General features: G+C 48.3%; 1 pseudogene across 1 annotated transcript in view; it reads right to left on the bottom strand.

The window, feature by feature from the left end:
• LOC144806069 (uncharacterized) overlaps positions 1-16,012 on the bottom strand; it is a 59,616-nt pseudogene extending 43,604 nt beyond the window's left edge. The window contains exon 1 of the transcript XR_013605684.1: positions 15,889-16,012. The product of XR_013605684.1 is annotated as an uncharacterized LOC144806069 (transcript). The remainder of the gene's footprint in view (positions 1-15,888) is intronic.
• Positions 16,013-18,048: the final 2,036 nt, after the last annotated feature.

Here is an 18,048-nt window from a genome sequence, read left to right as displayed (position 1 = left end):
GATGTCCGCCACTCTGGTCAGAAAGTGACATAGGGACGATCGATCAAGCATTGCCAGATCGCGGTGCGGGCTGAGGAAAGGCCCCCCCCACCTGCTGTTCATGGTGGGCTCCCCTGGCCTATTAATTTAACAACAGTATGGAGCTAGGCTTGAACTGATGGACAACGACTGGCCCTAAGATGGCTGCCTCATAGGACGCAAAACAGCAAGAGTCCGCTCCTGCGCAAGCTGGGGGGCGGCCCTTCCTCACCTGCCCCCATATCATAGTGGATAGCTCCCCCGCCCCTCAGGTAACCTACCCTTGAGAAAGCTCAAGTAGGATGATAATCAATAAGGTCTACCCTCCGCCTAGCACAATGAGGTTAGCATCTTAAGGACAGTTCTAAGGTTTCAATCATCAGCACGTCGCCCTCACCCTCCTGCAATATTCACTCTCATACCTCAGCCTACGCCCTGTCCCCCCACTACCTCCTTCACGACACCTACAACCTTACACCTGTCTACTCGTTGCCTCCTCAATCACGGCCCCCATTTCAAGGCTAACCCTCTAGTCCCCTGTTCAGCTCATCCCCCACCTCAGCCCGGAACAATGTCACCAGGCACGTCACCCTCCGTCGTACCTCCTACCTTATCCCACATGAAACCTCATGGCATGAACGCCTTTGTGATTAGCTTCCCCCCTAACCTCTCTCCAAAAGCGAGAAGAAACCACAAACACAATTTAATCAGACAACACCCAGAAACTCTATTTGCCGACACATACCAGTGCTCCTCCAAAGGACAGTTTATGATGGACCTCATCTTCCAGACAGATAGTCCGGAAAGCTGGAACTCCGTATTGAGAATACAACTTCACATATCCATAACGACGACCACCTCACACAGCTGCAAATTGACAACCTCCCTACCTAACCAAGCAAATAGAAAAGGGAATACTTCAGTGACCATTTACTCAAATGGCACAGTTTTGGTACAGGCCAATAATGAGAACCTAGGGGCCTTCGACTACTCTTCCCCACCCTTTGCTCAGCACACCTACAGTCACGGCGTCCTTCTCCACCCCATCCTAATGCCCCGAGCTACCTCCCTCTGCAGGAGTTGGAAATATCCTCCTCCCCCCTTCAGACGAGACACCCCAGTCCCCCCCTCAGAAACCCCCGTCAACACGCTGTCCCTGCGAACCACATCCTTCAGGTCTCTAAAGATGACCAACGCCCGCTTCCCCCGCTATCTTATCCTCCTCGTCATCACTCTAGCATCCCACAAGAACAGCCTACTGACCCCCAGCAACCTACCAGAGAAGACCAAGCTCCTCCGCCCCAGCCATCTTACCCGCGCCAACAACATAACACCCTCCCCAGAGCCCGGTCTACGGACCCCCGCATCACCCTAACCGACCCACGGAGGAAGAGCTCAAGACCTAACCCCCAACCAAGGGCTTCTAATACTAACAGCCCGGTTGACCTTCCCAGCATCAAACCCCTAATGGGGATCTGGCCCCCCTCCCCTTGAGATGGCCCTACCCATAACTGCTCATCACCAGCCCTGAAAAATATGGCGCACCGGCTGTCCCTACTAGAGAGTCAGCTTGAAATGATATGCAGTGGCCTGGAAGACATCCTTTCCAATCTTGATAAGACTCGTAAGCCCCGACATGTCCAACACAGGGCTTCCGATTCGACTGACTCTTTTACTCTCAATTTCTGTTCTGGAAACTTACCTACGCCCGAGAAACGACCACCAAGGCCCCCTAGAACTGACACGGGGATCCCACTTCATTCTCCCTCAAGAACCTTAGCCCCCACATCTGAAGCTCAGACATACACTAGTAAAGATGTGGAGACCCAATCAAATAGACCTCTCAGATATGCAGCAACAATGTCAGATGAAGAAGCTAGGGAACTAGCCTCCACCTATGTTTCCCATCCCCCAGTTGCCACCAACGCCAAGATTGAAGTGATCACGGGCTTCGGAAGAGATTTCACACCTGTGACGCTTACCAGACCTACACCCACCCTCACCTTCATACCGAGGGCCCCTTTAGAAAAGCAGTCGACCAAAAACAATATTCCTACCAACTGCATGCTCATTAACTGTAGATCTGCCCAAAAGCATGCAACGGAACTTGCCGAAGCTATCCTCTCTCAGGACTTAGACATTGCGTTATTCACGGAGACTTGACTAAATGAATGCTCCCCACCTTGCTTTGACATGTTAGTGTCGCCGGGTTTCAAACTCATCAATAAAAACAGAATAGACCAACGCGGTGGAGGGATAGCCATCATCCATAAAGGGGATATTGACATCACTGTAATGGACCCTTGCGAATATAGCTCCTTTGAATGTTTATCGGTCTCTGTTAAGCTTAAGGACAACAGCCCTTTAGTAGGTCACCTTCTCTACCACCCACCCGGCAACACCACTACTTTTGGGGAACATCTTTCTGACCTGATTGCCCATTGCGCACTCAAAGACAATAACCACATAATTTTGGGTGATCTCAACCTACGTTGAAATGAATCCAATAACGCCCTAATCCTCTTCCTTTGTGACAATAACCTTTCCCAACATTGCTCCGAAGAAACTCATAACAAAGGAGCGACCTTGGATGCCATCATTGCTCAACAAGACACAATTACAAACGACAACATCCTCCCAGTGGACTTGTCGGATCATCACATGATCCTATTCCACATTAGCCCTGTAGAGACCTGGAACCAACCAGGTCTGTCTGGGAGCTCTACCCGTGTCCCTTGGGTTTCACATTAATACTTAAATTTTATAATAACTCTAGTCCCAGTTTTAGCGTTCAAATAAACAATGATACTCTTAATTTTAGTAATGCTCACAGTTTTACTGATTCACTCCAAACATTTGTATATTACACAATTCAGTGAAAAAATAAATAGTCCTAATACATTGTACTCTGTTCATGTATTAACATTTTCAAATTCGGCAAAAATATGCATATGAAAAAATATATATAGTAACATTTTCCAATGTATTTCGGCTCATGTGCGACCCTTCCTCAGGGGACTATGACTTTAATAACTCAACAAATCTTTAGTATGCAATATGTATTCTGGTGATTCGCGCTTCAGTTCCGTTTTCGGGCACTACAAAACAATGTGATACATCATTATTCACAAATCTGTGTGCTTCATTATATATCTGCCTTAACACTACTTTCAAAAACAAAAACATAGCATGTGTGTGAAAGTGCGAAAATAAAATGATGTGTGTTGAACCAACATAATGAACACCATCAAAGACACCATCTGCCAAAAGTGTGTTTCCGTGTCCTATCTGCTATGTGAAAACACTGAAAAAAGTTCACTGAACCAAACCACATTAATAGTGTATAGCCGTCACCTGTCAATGATGTGGTTAATACAAAATCACCTGATTTTTACGTGTGACCAAATGCATGCTATAATTCACATTTCAAAACTTCGACTTACCCTATGTGTAGTGTACCGCTGATAAGCCGATATTGATTTCAGGGGCTATAACGACCCCCCGTCCTGAAAGTGATGTGTTATTAAATGATAGCTAAATATCTACGAGATGAAAACAAAGTATGCCAACATAGATTGCTAAACGGTATAAACACGGACCTCCGCTTACCCAATTAGGACGTGTCATTAACAGCTCCTTAAAAAACGGAACCGTCCCAGATTGGCTGAAAGTGGGACAAGTCACCCCATTGCTAAAAAAACCAGGCCTTGATACAAATGACTTAAACTACTCCAGACCCGTCTCCAATCTTCCTCTCCTTTCCAAAATACTAGAAAGGTGTGTTCTCCAACAACTAACACAGCACTTGAACAATACCAATCTCCTTGACTCACATCAGTCAGGATTCAGGAAAGGGTATAGCACGGAAACTGCAATCCTTAACATAATTGATGACATACACAAATCACTGGACCAAGACCAATGCTGCCTCCTCATCCTCCTCAACCTATCTGCAGCATTCGACACAGTTGACCATTCTCTTCTCCTCAAAGCCCTCGAAGAAAGGGCTGGACTAGACGATGTGGTCCTCAATTGGTTTTCCTCTTTCCTGCATAATCGCTCACAAAGAATCAAAATGAGAAGCTTTGAATCCGACCTTCATCCAGTCAATAGAGGAGTTCCACAAGGTTCAGTTCTCTCCCCTCAACTCTTCAACATCTACATGGAACCCCTATCCACCATACTCAGGAAAGCTAACATCCCCTTCCACCTCTATGCAGACGATACTCAAATCTATTTGGAAATCTCCTCCGCTAAAGACATTCACAGACTCAACGAAACACTAAAGGAAGTCCAACGCTGGCTGTGGAGCAACCATCTAAAGCTGAACCCTGACAAAACTGAATTACTCCTCATCTCAAAAAAAGAAGAGAACCCACAAATGATCGAATGGCTAAAAGATATAGGCACGCTCAATAAGAATCTCTCCCTAGCGGACTCCGTCAAATCACTAGGCATCACTATTGACTCCAAACTAGATCTGACCAAACACATCAAGATCTCGGCTAAGAGTGCCTTCCTTAATCGGAAGCTACTAAGCAAAATACAACCTTTCATTCCACCCAATGATCTCAAACAAGCCACCCAAGCATTGGTGTTATCAAGACTTGACTATGGGAATGCAATCCTCTCCGGAATACCCAAAATACATCTTGCTCCACTGAAAACAACCCTCAACGCGGCTGCCAGAATGGTCACTGGAATAAAGAAATTTGAACACATCTCTCCGGCACTAAAAGAACTCAAATGGTTACCAATAGAATTGCGGGCGAACTTTAGAACAGCCTGCCTCACCCACAAAGCCCTTCACACTGGCAAAACTGAATATCTGGTGGCCAAACTTAAAAAAGCGGGTCAGAACAGGAACCTCAGAAACTCTAACACCCTACTCCTGATCCCACTAAAAACTCTAAAACAAAAAAACAAGGACCGTTCCTTTGCCGGGAATGCACCCAAAATTTGGAACTCTATCCCCCCTGACATCAGATCTATTCCTTCTTTCCCCAAATTCAAAAGTCAGCTCAAAATCCTATTCCTTGATCGCTCCTTAACTACCAGATAGGATCACCCTGGAATGTCCGAAGAAATTCTGCTCCCCGCCCGGACGGGGATGGCCAAAAACCAAAAACCATGTAATGGATCTCTCCCTCTTCCTCCTACTGTGACTCGCACCTTGAATGTCTCTTTGCACTGTATTGTACTTTGTTATGCTCTGTTTGCTTTCTTTGCACCGCCTTGTAATTATTGTGAAGCGTTCCGATACCTTGCGGTCTGGCTAGCGCTATACAAAACTTCCTAAATAAAAATAAAAAAAACTAGGAGAATCTAATGCATGGGTACTCACAAATTTCCTCTCGGGGGCCAAATTTACAGTGTAGTTTGTGTCCGAGGGCCGTACCGGTGGGGGCCGGGTCAGTGAAGAAGGTGTCGGGGCTAGAGTAACAAAAAAACTGTGACCATGAGGTTGAACACAAGTCCCTGCAGCAGACGCCTTCGTCCACTGAGCCACCAGACCCGGCATACACACATATCTCTCTCTCTCTCTCTCTCTCTCTCTCTCTCTCTCTCTCTCTCTCTCTCTCTCTCTCTCTCCCTCTCTCTCTCCCTCTCCCTCTCCCTCTCCTTCTCCCTCTCTCTCAACCTCTCTCAACCTCAACCTCTTGCTCCCTCTCTCTCCCTCCCTCCATCTCTCCCTATTTCTCCCTCTCTCACTCAGACTGTCTCACTCCCTCTCTCACTCACTCCGACTGTCTCCCTCTCTTTCTCTCCCTCTGTCTCCTCCTCGCTCTGTCCCCCTCCTCGCTCTGTCCCCCTCCTCGCTCTGTCCCCCTCCTCCCTCTGTCTCCCTCCTCGCTCTGTCTCCCTCCTCGCTCTGTCCCCCTCCTCGCTCTGTCCCCCTCCTCGCTCTGTTCCCCTCCCTCTCTCTCCCTCAACCTCTCTCTCTCAACCTCTCGCTCCCTCTCTCTCCCCCTCCATCTCTCCCTATTTCTCCCTCTGTCTCACTCAGACTGTCTCACTCCCTCTCTCTCACTCACTCTGTCTCCCTCTCTCTCTCTGTCCCCCTCCTCGTCTGTCTCCCTCCAAGCTCTGTCTCCCTCCAAGCTCTGTCTCCCTCCAAGCTCTGTCTCCCTCCAAGCTCTGTCCCCCTCCTCGCTCTGTCCCCCTCCCTCTCTCAACCTCTCGCTCCCTCTCTCTCTCTCTCCCTCCATCTCTCCCTATTTCTCCCTCTGTCTCACTCAGACTGTCTCACTCCCTCTCTCTCACTCACTCTGACTGTCTCCCTCTCTCTTTCTCCCCCGGTCTCCATCGCTCTGTCCCCCTCCTCGCTCTGTCCCCCTCCTTGCTCTGTCCCCCTCCTCGCTCTGTCCCCCTCCCTCTCTCTCCCTCTCTCAACCTCTCGCTCCCTCTCTCTCCCTCCCTCCATCTCTCCCTCTGTCTCACTCAGACTGTCTCACTCCCTCTCTCTCACTCACTCTGACTATCTCCCTCTCTCTCTCTCTCCCTCTGTTTCCCTCGCTCTGTCCCCCTCCTCGCTCTGTCCCCCTCCTCGGTCTGTCTCCTTCCTCGCTCTGTCTCCCTCCTCGCACGGTACCCCTCCTCGCTCTGTACCCCTCGCTCTCGCTCCCTCTCTCGCTCTCCCTCCAATTGCTTCTCAATTTCCCAGCTTTCCTCTTGATTCTTTGTGTTTATTGCATAGCTGTTACATTTTTGGTGTGTGGAGTTTTGCTGCAGCCACCTCTTTCAGTATAAATGTTTTCGGCTCAGTTTTAGCAATCTCCCAGGACCCCTTTCACATGTTCCTGTGGGCTTATTTGCCTCACCAGAAGGCAGGTTTGATCAAGCGGTGCACTATTTTCAGTCTCTTTTCAGGGCCTGTCTGCTGTTGGCGTCTTCAGGTTGGCTCTGTCTGGGAAAGTATTTTCCGGTCTCTAGCTCAATCCCCAACTTCTGGAGAAGTTAGCGATTGTTAATGTGGGTAGAACCTTCAGTCGGGTGCTTATTTCTAAAACCTGTAAGCTTGTGCTACATCGCCCAGCATATGTCTTTTTTAAAATCTATTTTATTGGTTTTGGGTTAACCTGGACATAACGTGAATGACCTTTTGTATCTGCTATTAAAGGTTGGATACGGTGGTGAGCGGCAACACTTGGTACAATTACAACATATGAATGTTTGCCTGTCCAGTAAGTGAGCTGGTACATAGGTCTTTCTTAAATACATATAATAGATTAGCTTTGGGTAATATCGGTAGTCGCCTAGCAACAAAGTACAGCTTGGTAGTGATTTTAGTGAGTGTCCGTTATGTGGTGGTCTGTAAACTGGGGAGGCAGGTAGTAAAGATCCGGGACAAAGTAAAATGTAACAGAGGTTTGTCACCCTCTTCATCTGCCTCTGTTTGCCTGGGCTGAGACAGCTTCCTGGCACACACACAGCCGCACCCGAGCACTTCACAGATCTTTAAAAGACCATTTGTATGCTAATGAGGCTTTGTATTTCACCTCTTAGCGCCCCTGCAGCTGCACTCTGACTATCACTGGAATGCCCGGCCCCCACGAGCAGCAGAGTCTCTCAGAGACGCGGCACGCAGTGTTTGCTATCACTCTTTACATTTTTTTTGTTTTAAAACAAAGGTAAATTGTCTGCTAGGTCCGCGGGCCGCCAGGGAAGGCTTGCCGGGCTGCCACCGGCCCGTGGGCCGTACTATGAGAACCCGTGATCTAATGCAAACAATGCAATAACACGGGCCAAGCACTATGAAAATCTGACACAAACACTGCAATAACACAGGCCAGGCACTAGGAGAATCTCATGCAAACAATGTAATAGAATGTGACACAAACAATGCAATAACACAGACAAGGCACGAGGAGAATCTGATGCAAGCACTGCAATACCACAGACAAGGCACCAGACGAATCTCATGCAAACAATGCAATACCACAGGCCAGGCAGTAATAGAATGTGACGCAAACAATGCAATAACACAGACAAGGCACGAGGAGAATCTGATGCAAACAATGCAATAACACAGGCCAGGCACGAGGAGAATCTGATGCAAACAATGCAATAACACAGACAAGGCACGAGGAGAATCTGATGCAAACAATGCAATAACACAGACAAGGCGTTGGGAGAATCTGATGCAAACAATGCAATAACACAGACAAGGCACGAGGAGAATCTGATGCAAAGAATGCAATAACACAGACAAAGCACCAGAAGAATCTGATGCAAACAATGCAATAACACAGGCCAGACACTAGGAGAATCTGATTCAAACAATGCAATAACACAGGCAGGCAGTAATAGAATGTGACGCAAACAATGCAATAACACAGACATGGCACGAGGAGAATCTGATGCAAACAATGCAATAACACAGGCCAGGCACTAGGAGAATCTGATGCAAACAATGCAATAACACAGGACAGGCACCAGAAGAATCTCATCCAAACAATGCAATACCACAGGCCAGGCAGTAATAGAATGTGACGCAAACAATGCAATAACACAGACAAGGCACAAGGCGAATCTGATGCAAACAATGCAATAACACAGGCCAGGAATGAGGAGAATCTGAAGCAAACAATGCAATAATACAGACAAGGCACGAGGAGAATCTGATGCAAAGAATGCAATAACACAGACAAGGCACGAGGAGAATCTGATGCAAAGAATGCAATAACACAGGCCAGGCACTAGGAGAATCTGATGCAAACAATGCAATAACACAGACAAGGCACTAGGAGAATCTGATGCAAAGAATGCAATAACACAGACAAGGCACGAGGAGAATCTGAGGCAAACAATGTAATAACACAGGCCAGGCACTAGGAGAATCTGATGCAAACAATGCAATAACACAGACAAGGCACGAGGAGAATCTGATACAAACAATGCAATAACACAGACAAGGCACGAGGAGAATCTGATGCAAAGAATGCAATAACACAGGCCAGGCACTAGGAGAATCTGATGCAAACAATGCAATAACACAGACAAGGCACTAGGAGAATCTGATGCAAAGAATGCAATAACACAGACAAGGCACGAGGAGAATCTGAGGCAAAGAATGCAATAACACAGACAAGGCACGAGGAGAATCTGATGCAAACAGTGCAATAACACAGACAAGGCATGAGGAGAATCTGATGCAAACAATGCAATAACACAGACAAGGCATGAGGAGAATCTGATGCAAACAATGCAATAACACAGACAAGGCACGAGGAGAATCTGATGCAAAGAATGCAATAACACAGGCCAGGCACTAGGAGAATCTGATGCAAACAATGCAATAACACAGACAAGGCACTAGGAGAATCTGATGCAAACAATGCAATAACACAGACAAGGCACTAGGAGAATCTGATGCAAAGAATGCAATAACACAGACAAGGCACGAGGAGAATCTGATGCAAACAGTGCAATAACACAGACAAGGCATGAGGAGAATCTGATGCAAACAATGCAATAACACAGACAAGGCACGAGGAGAATCTGATGCAAAGAATGCAATAACACAGGCCAGGCACTAGGAGAATCTGATGCAAACACTGTAATAACACAGACAAGGCACGAGGAGAATCTGATGCAAACAATGCAATAACACAGGCCAGGCACCAGAAGAATCTGATGCAAAGAATGCAATAACACAGGCCAGGCACTAGGAGAATCTGATGCAAACAATGCAATAACACAGGCCAGGCACGAGGAGAATCTGATGCAAAGAATGCAATAACACAGACAAGGCACGAGGAGAATCTGATTCAAACAATGCAATAACACAGGCCAGGCACTAGGAGAATCTGATGCAAACAATGCAATAACACAGACAAGGCACTAGGAGAATCTGATGCAAAGAATGCAATAACACAGACAAGGCACGAGGAGAATCTGAGGCAAACAATGTAATAACACAGGCCAGGCACTAGGAGAATCTGATGCAAACAATGCAATAACACAGACAAGGCACTAGGAGAATCTGATGCAAAGAATGCAATAACACAGACAAGGCACGAGGAGAATCTGATGCAAACAATGCAATAACACAGACAAGGCACGAGGAGAATCTGATGCAAACAATGCAATAACACAGACAAGGCACGAGGAGAATCTGATGCAAAGAATGCAATAACACAGGCCAGGCACTAGGAGAATCTGATGCAAACAATGCAATAACACAGACAAGGCACGAGGAGAATCTGATGCAAACAATGCAATAACACAGGCCAGGCACCAGAAGAATCTGATGCAAAGAATGCAATAACACAGGCCAGGCACTAGGAGAATCTGATGCAAACAATGCAATAACACAGACAAGGCACTAGGAGAATCTGATGCAAAGAATGCAATAACACAGACAAGGCACGAGGAGAATCTGATGCAAACAATGCAATAACACAGACAAGGCACGAGGAGAACCTGATGCAAACAATGCAATAACACAGACAAGGCACGAGGAGAATCTGATGCAAAGAATGCAATAACACAGGCCAGGCACTAGGAGAATCTGATGCAAACAATGCAATAACACAGACAAGGCACGAGGAAAATCTGATGCAAACAATGCAATAACACAGGCAGGCAGTAATAGAATGTGACAAAAACAATGCAATAACACAGACAAGGCACGAGGAGAATCTGATGCAAAGAATGCAATAACACAGACAAGGCACGAGGAGAATCTGATGCAAACAATGCAATAACACAGGCCAGGCACGAGGAGAATCTCATGCAAACAATGCATTAACACAGGCCAGGCACGAGGAGAATCTGACTCAAACAATGCAATAACACAGGCAGGCAGTAATAGAATGTGAAGCAAACAATGCAATAACACAGACATGGCACGAGGAGAATCTGATGCAAACAATGCAATAACACAGGCCAGGCACTAGGAGAAACTGTTGCAAACAATGCAATAACACAGGACAGGTACTAGGACAAAAAGATGCAAACTATGCAATAACACAGACAAGGCATGAGGAGAATCTGATGCAAACAATGCAATACCACAGGCCAGGCACTAGGAGAAACTGATACAAACAATGCAATAACACAGCCTAGGCACTAGGAGGATCTGACGCAAACAATGTATTTTCAGGTGCAGAGGCTAGTTCTGTATACTATATGTACAGATTCACACCAAGTCATGGTATCTTTGCATAGTTTAAGCCAACAAGGTTTGTACTCCACGACTGTGGGTCCTAGAGACTCTATTGTGATGGGCATTAGGTGAGACATGGCTCTAGTTCACTGGGTCACAAAGGATGCCTCTGCTCAGGGCTCAAATGGGTTCTTCAGATACCAAGCACTGGAATTGCCGATCTGAGCTCTTCTGTGAAATTATGTCCATCACACCCTCTTCCATCGTCACACGAGGTGCAACATGCAGGATTCTACAATAAGCCAAAACAGAGGACCTTTCTTGAATTTGCCTTTCAACCAGTCTCCAATCAGCCAGGGAGCTTTTTTGTAATTTGCAGCAGTCGCCAACAAGAAAAGAGGATCTTTTTGTTTCACCTCTGCCAGGCTTCCTGCTCTGACGTGGAGACAAATGGGATGGAACAGGCTCCAGCAGGATGAATGTGTATTCCACCCCTATGCAGACATCCAGTGAAGAACAAGGGGTTCCTCGGGGAAGCTACCAGGGGCTGCTTTCTGAGGCAAGGAGTGACCCTCACATAGGGACTAATCCAATTCCCTCCCCCTCTTTCACAAGATAAACAAGGTTCTGGGTCACACAGATTGAAGCATTCAGCACTGGTGAGTCTGGAAACCTTTGGTGGAATTATAGTGAATCAGCCTAGTTTATAGAAGGGAATATGCAAAGTGAATCTCCAGAAACTATCAGTTGGTAATAGTCTGTGTAACAGAAAGACTGGATATCAGAATGAATCTAGATCTAACCGAGATTATTCATGTCCTTATTTCCCTTCCACTGTCAGTAAAAAGCAGCGCCAGGTGGAAATATTACTTCTGCAAATGTCTCCTCAAAGTGAAGTAAAGTAAAAAGTAGTGCAGAGTAGGAATGTTGACCTCTGCAATCCTCACAGTGACAGTAAAATGCAGTGCAATATGCTCATATTCCCTTGTTTAATTAAAACCCATGGGTGTCAGTAATACGTGGTGCAGTTTATAAATGTTCCCATATTAAATGCCCCTCGTAGTGTGAGTAAAAAGCAGCACACATATATTCTGTACTTTAAACACTTCTCAAAGTGTACGTAAACATCCATGCACTTTACAAGCAGTGCCGTACTGACAGATTCTCTCTGTAAAGGCGCCTCAAAGTGTCAATAAACTGCAGTGCAGAGTCTACAGATCTACTCTTTTGTACCCACCCCTCATTCTGCTGTAAAATAGATTTCCTCTTGTGGTCCTAACACTGCTTCTAGTGCAGTGCCAAGACTTCCTCTTCTGTAAACGCCCCTCGTGATGTAGTAAAGAACGAAGCAACGTGCACAGGTCATCGCTTCTGAAAATACCACACTTTGGGGCAAATCAAAGAGCTGCGTCAGCCTTGAGCCGCCCGATGAAGCGCAAGAGCGATGCAACTCTTAAGTTAGATTTATCAAGAAACGCAAGCCCGCCTTGTCTGGCCCTGTGTGGCGTCACACTTAGGGGCATATCAAAGAGTTGCGTCGGCCTTGAGCCGCACAATGAAGCGCAAGAGCGACGCAACTCTTAAGTTAGATTTATCAAGCCACGCAAGCCCATCTTGCATGGCCCTATGTGGCGTCCTATGCACTTAGGGGCATATCAAAGAGTTGCGTCAGCCTTGAGCCTCACAATGAAGCGCAAGAGAGACGCAACTCTTAAGTTAGATTTATCAAGACACGCAAGCCGACCCTGCACGGACATATGCGGCCTGATAAATCTAGAGTAACGCAACGCAGCTCAAATCGCTGCTTTGCGTTACTCTGCCCCAATGACGGGTTCCATGGGTGGAGCGTGGGCGTTCCCACGCATCGGCCCATAGATTTTTCCGCCTTCCCACAATTACCAACATTGGTAGACCTGGGAGTGCGTCAAAATGGTACGCATCCCCATGAACGGTGTAACGAGGATAAATATCTTTATTTCTCCTTGTTCCATGCTTTCTATGTGTGCTGGATTCTGCAGCACACACGGAAAGAGGAAAATGCCTCAGGGGATTGCTTTTGTACAAGAAGGTGACCCTTTCTGCACAAAAATCATCCTGTTTACAAGGCGCGCACGCTTGCACCATGGTGCAGGGGCGCCTGCTTTGGAGCCAGAAGCACATTGTGCGCCAGCGTAGGTAAAAGACAGGGCTGCGCTGTAGAATGTTAGATACAGCGCATTCCTGACCTTCCTCTATCACGCAGCGCAGCTTAGTGACTTGCTGAGCTGCGCTGTGTGCCCCTAAGTGTAGTTAAGGAAGTGCAGAATGGACAGATTTTTCTCAGTGAAGAGTAAAGAGCGGTGCAGCGCACCCAGAGTTTCTCTTTTTTAAACGCCCCTCGGACTGTAGTAAAAAGTGATTCCTGTGCAGACCACAGATGGGCTCTAAGCATCCTGCACAGAATAGTAAAAGGAAGAAGAGTCTACACTGATTTCCTCTTTTATTTTAAATACCCCTCACAGTGTAATAAAAAGCAGTAGTGCGCACACTAGCTTTCCTCAAGATGCAGTGCAGTGTGCATAGATTCCCCCTTAAAAAAAATTATGACCACAAAAACCACCAGGGCAAGAAGGAACACCCCCTCTCGCCTCCCCCCAAAACATCCCCAGATAGATGAGCCCAGCTCAGTCGAGCTCCTCGCAGTGATTTTTCATGGTTCCATAAGATGCAGTGCAGTGACAAAGATACCTTACAGTGTAGTAAGATAGATGCAATGTAGAGCACAAATTACTCACAATGCAGTAAGATGCAGTGCACACAGATCCCCTTTTTAACCGCATGCGTGCGGTCGATATTCTGCTGCTGCGCTGACTTTTTCAAAAGCGCACTTTACATGACGAGCTGGGCTCGTCATGAGCGTGCGAGGAGGCTACCTCATGACGAGCCCAGCTCGTCATGAGCGTCGAAGGGGTTAACACAAATGATGCCCACAAACACCCCCAGAGATGGCAGTAAAACCCCCCAGGCGCTCCCGGATAGAAGAGCACAGCCCCCCCTCCAGGCCCTTGGATAGAAGAGCCCAGTTCAGCCCCCGGATAGAAGAGCCCAGCTCAGCCCCAGGGGCCCCTGGATAGAAGAGCCCAGCTCAGCCCCAGGGCCCCCGGATAGAAGAGCCCAGCTCAGGCCCCAGATAGAAGAGCCCAGCTCAGCCCCAGGGGCACCGGATAGAAGGGCCCAGCTCAGCCCCAGGGGCCCCTGGATAGAAGGGCCCAGCTCAGCCCCAGGGCCCCCGGATAGAAGAGCCCAGCTCAGGCCCCAGATAGAAGAGCCCAGCTCAGCCCCAGGGGCACCGGATAGAAGGGCCCAGCTCAGCCCCAGGGGCCCCTGGATAGAAGGGCCCAGCTCAGCCCCAGGGTCCCGGATAAAAGAGCCCAGCTCAGCCCCAGGGGCCCGGATAGAAGAGCCCAGCTCAGCCGCCCAGGGCCCCCCGGATAGAAGAGCCCAGCTCAGCCCCAGGGGCCCCGGATAAAAGAGCCCAGCTCAACCCCAGGGGCCCTGGATAAAAAAGCCCAGCTCAGCCCCAGGGTCCCCGGATAGAAGAGTCCAGCTCAACCCCAGGGGCCCCGGATATAAGAGCCCAGCTCAACCCCAGGGGCCCCGGATAGAAGAGCCCAGCTCAACCCCAGGGGCCCCCGGATAATAGAGCCCAGCTCATCCCCAGGGGCCACCAGATAGACGAGCCCAGCTCAGCCCCAGGGGCCCCTGGATAGAAGAGCCCAGCTCAGCCCCTGGGGGCCCCGGATAGTAGGGCCCAGCTCAGCCCCAGGGCCCCCGGATAGAAGAGCCCAGCTCAGCCCCCAGATAGAAGGGCCCAGCTCAGCCCCAGGGGCCCCTTGATAGAAGGGCCCAGCTCAGCCCCAGGGTCCCGGATAAAAGAGCCCAGCTCAGCCCCAGGGGCCCGGATAGAAGAGCCCAGCTAAGCCGCCCAGGGCCCCCCCGATAGAAGAGCCCAGCTCAGCCCCAGGGGCCCCGGATAAAAGAGCCCAGCTCAACCCCAGGGGCCCTAGATAACAGAGCCCAGCTCAGCCCCAGGAGCCCGGATAGAAGAGCCCAGCTCAGCTCCAGGGTCCCCGGATAGAAGAGTCCAGCTCAACCCCAGGGGCCCTGGATAGAAGAGCCCAGCTCAACCCCAGGGGCCCCGGATAGAAGAGCCCAGCTCAACCCCACGGGCCCCCGGATAATAGAGCCCAGCTCATCCCCAGGTGCCCCCAGATAGAAGAGCCCAGATCAGCCACAGGGGCCCCCCAGATAGAAGAGCTCAGCTCAGCCCCTGGGCCCCCAGATAGAAGAGCTCAGCTCAGCCCCAGTGGCCCCGGATAGAAGAGCCCAGCTCAGCCCCAGGGACCCCGGATAGAAGAGCCCAGCTCATGGGCCCCTGGATAGAAGAGCCCAGCTCAGCCCCAGGGGCCCCTGGATAGAAGAGCCCAGCTCAGCAACAGGGGCCCCTGGATAGAAGACCCCAGCTCAGCCCCAGGGTCCCCCGGATAGAAGAGGCTAGCTCAGCCCCAGGGGCCCCTGGATAGAAGAGCCCAGCTCAGCCCCAGGGGCCCCCAGATAGAAGAGCCCAGCTCAGCACCTGGGGCCCCCGGATAGAAGAGCCCAGCTCAGCCTCAGGGCCCCCAGATAGAAGGGCCCAGCTCAGCCCGGCTCCTGCAGAGACTCCCTCAGGATTATTCAGTCTATTTCTTCAAACACAGCAGAAGGTGCTGACAATCTCCTACCTGAGCAGAGACCTGTGCAGACGTGCCCAGGCTCTCTCCTCCACCTGGGGGGCTGTGGGGGGGCAGATCCGGGGTCTGAGGAGGGGTCTGTGAGGGTCTGAAGATGGAGGTAACTGCCCACCAGACAGGGCTCCTTCCTCCTCTGCAGCAGGAAAGACAGGAAGTGATGTCAACGCTGCTGGTGCTGTCTCTGCCGCCGCTGACCCGGAAGAAGAAACCCTTCTTCCTTTCACCCAATGTGCTGCTCAGTGGGTTTCATCAGCAGGCGAGGATCGCCCTCTGGTGGACGCGGACGGAACTGCCGCCTCCAGTCAATTGGAAATGACAGTCTCTATTTCATTAAATATATCAAAATGTTGAAACTGCCAGGATTTAACTGGATAGCGTTTTTCTAATTTCCCTACTTCTGTGGGTAATTCTTTATATTTGATAGGGCTGTGTATATTCGAACAGCATTCCAAATTAAGTTTTGCATTTCTCTGCATTGTTTACCTGCTCACTCCCTCCCTTCAAAGGTTCACTTATAAAATAAAGAAAGAAGTAGATTGCAGTCTCAATAACTTGATTGTTCTGTCATAAGACAGAAAAATCGGATTTGACTCTCACAGATTTCTCCCTCAGTGGATGGTGTCATGGCAGTGAGTGAACGGTGCCGGGTCTGAGGATGAGAGGGTATTCCAGCACTAACTAATGCCAGACTCCTTCATACAGGCTCTTATTAGAGTTACCACCTTTGGTTATGTTTTAAGATTTTGCAACGGCCCGGATATTATTCTTCAATAAGACTTTGTATAAAAGTATTTGTATTGATTTTTAAAATGGCTTTGCTGTCTTTGTTTACTTTAAGTATCAGTCATGATTCGTTAAGGCAGCTCTAGATCACATTTTAAAGTGATTTCTACTTATATTTGATATTTTAAGTATGCACTGATTAGAGGAAAACATACCAGCTTTAACTAATCTTCCTACTTTTGTACTCGCCGGAACATTAAAATACAGGCCATGCCGCTAAAAGACCCGCCAGGTGGTAACCCTCTCTCCTATCATAAGTCATTCCTCGTCCACACACCATCAATGTGCGGGTGCAGGAGGGCTTCATAGCACTGTCAGGCAAGTTGCATTTGTTGCCTCTGCAGAGACATCAGATCCAACACACACACACACATCAGAGCCATCAAGTCTCACTCATCATGAGTGACACTCACACATTTAGAGGTTGTGCTGACGTCTCACTCAAACCTTGCTGAATCTTATAACTCTGAGAAGGAGGGACGCTAGAACTAGAATTCCATATGTGACTTTGCTCGTACTTCTACTGTGTGCAGAGTAGCCGCTTACAGTCAAAGAGGTAGATACTATTCATTTAATAGAGTTCAGCAAACCCACTGGCCTACATTTTGATAACAGTACATTTTCAATATTTCACCTTGACGGCTGAACAGATTATGCATTCGGTGTAATGTTAATTTGGATGTCTGTATTCATTTTTTGGATTTTACCTGTTTACTCATCATTCCTATAATTTCACTAATATCTCATCCTCTGACATTATTAACATCAATGTTAGGTGACATGTAGGGTCATCAATAGTCTACTTCGTTTTAGCTCCTAGGAACTTCAAACACTTGAGCTCGGTGAAGCACATACATGAGTACTCAGCTGGAATACGGTGTTTGAATGCCTGGTGGCTATTGGAAAATACTCTAGTGAAACATCTGTGGGATAAGACCATAGATTATTTTGACATTATTGCGGGCTCCATCTCCTCAGAAGTTAAAGTTTGGGAAGGTTTCAAGGTAGTGCCTAGAGGATATACCATGGCTCAGATTATTTGTAAGCTTGAAAATGGGAAGAGGGAGTGTTAGAGCTGGCAGCCTTGGCATGGGTCTCCATTCCATTTTTTGCTGTTGCCTCCTGTGTGTTAATGTGTGTTTGATTTCATTTTTGCTGGTCTAGATGCTTTGGGTACTTTGCCACTGCTGTTCATTGCCAAAGTGCAAGTGCTCCCTCTGTAAATTGTTAGCATGGATTAGTGTTTCCATATTTGGTTTACTGTTAAGCCCCTAGTACAGTGCACTGTGTGTGCCCAGGGCCTGTAATCCAAATGCTGCTAGTGGGCTTGCAGCACTGATTCTGCTACCCACACATGCAGCCTTGCAA

The sequence above is a fragment of the Lissotriton helveticus genome, assembly GCF_964261635.1.
Source record: "Lissotriton helveticus chromosome 1_1 unlocalized genomic scaffold, aLisHel1.1 SUPER_1_unloc_43, whole genome shotgun sequence".
NCBI classification, from domain to species: domain Eukaryota; kingdom Metazoa; phylum Chordata; class Amphibia; order Caudata; family Salamandridae; genus Lissotriton; species Lissotriton helveticus.
Note: the sequence above shows the minus strand (reverse complement) of the source record. Positions and strands in the feature narration are given on the sequence as shown.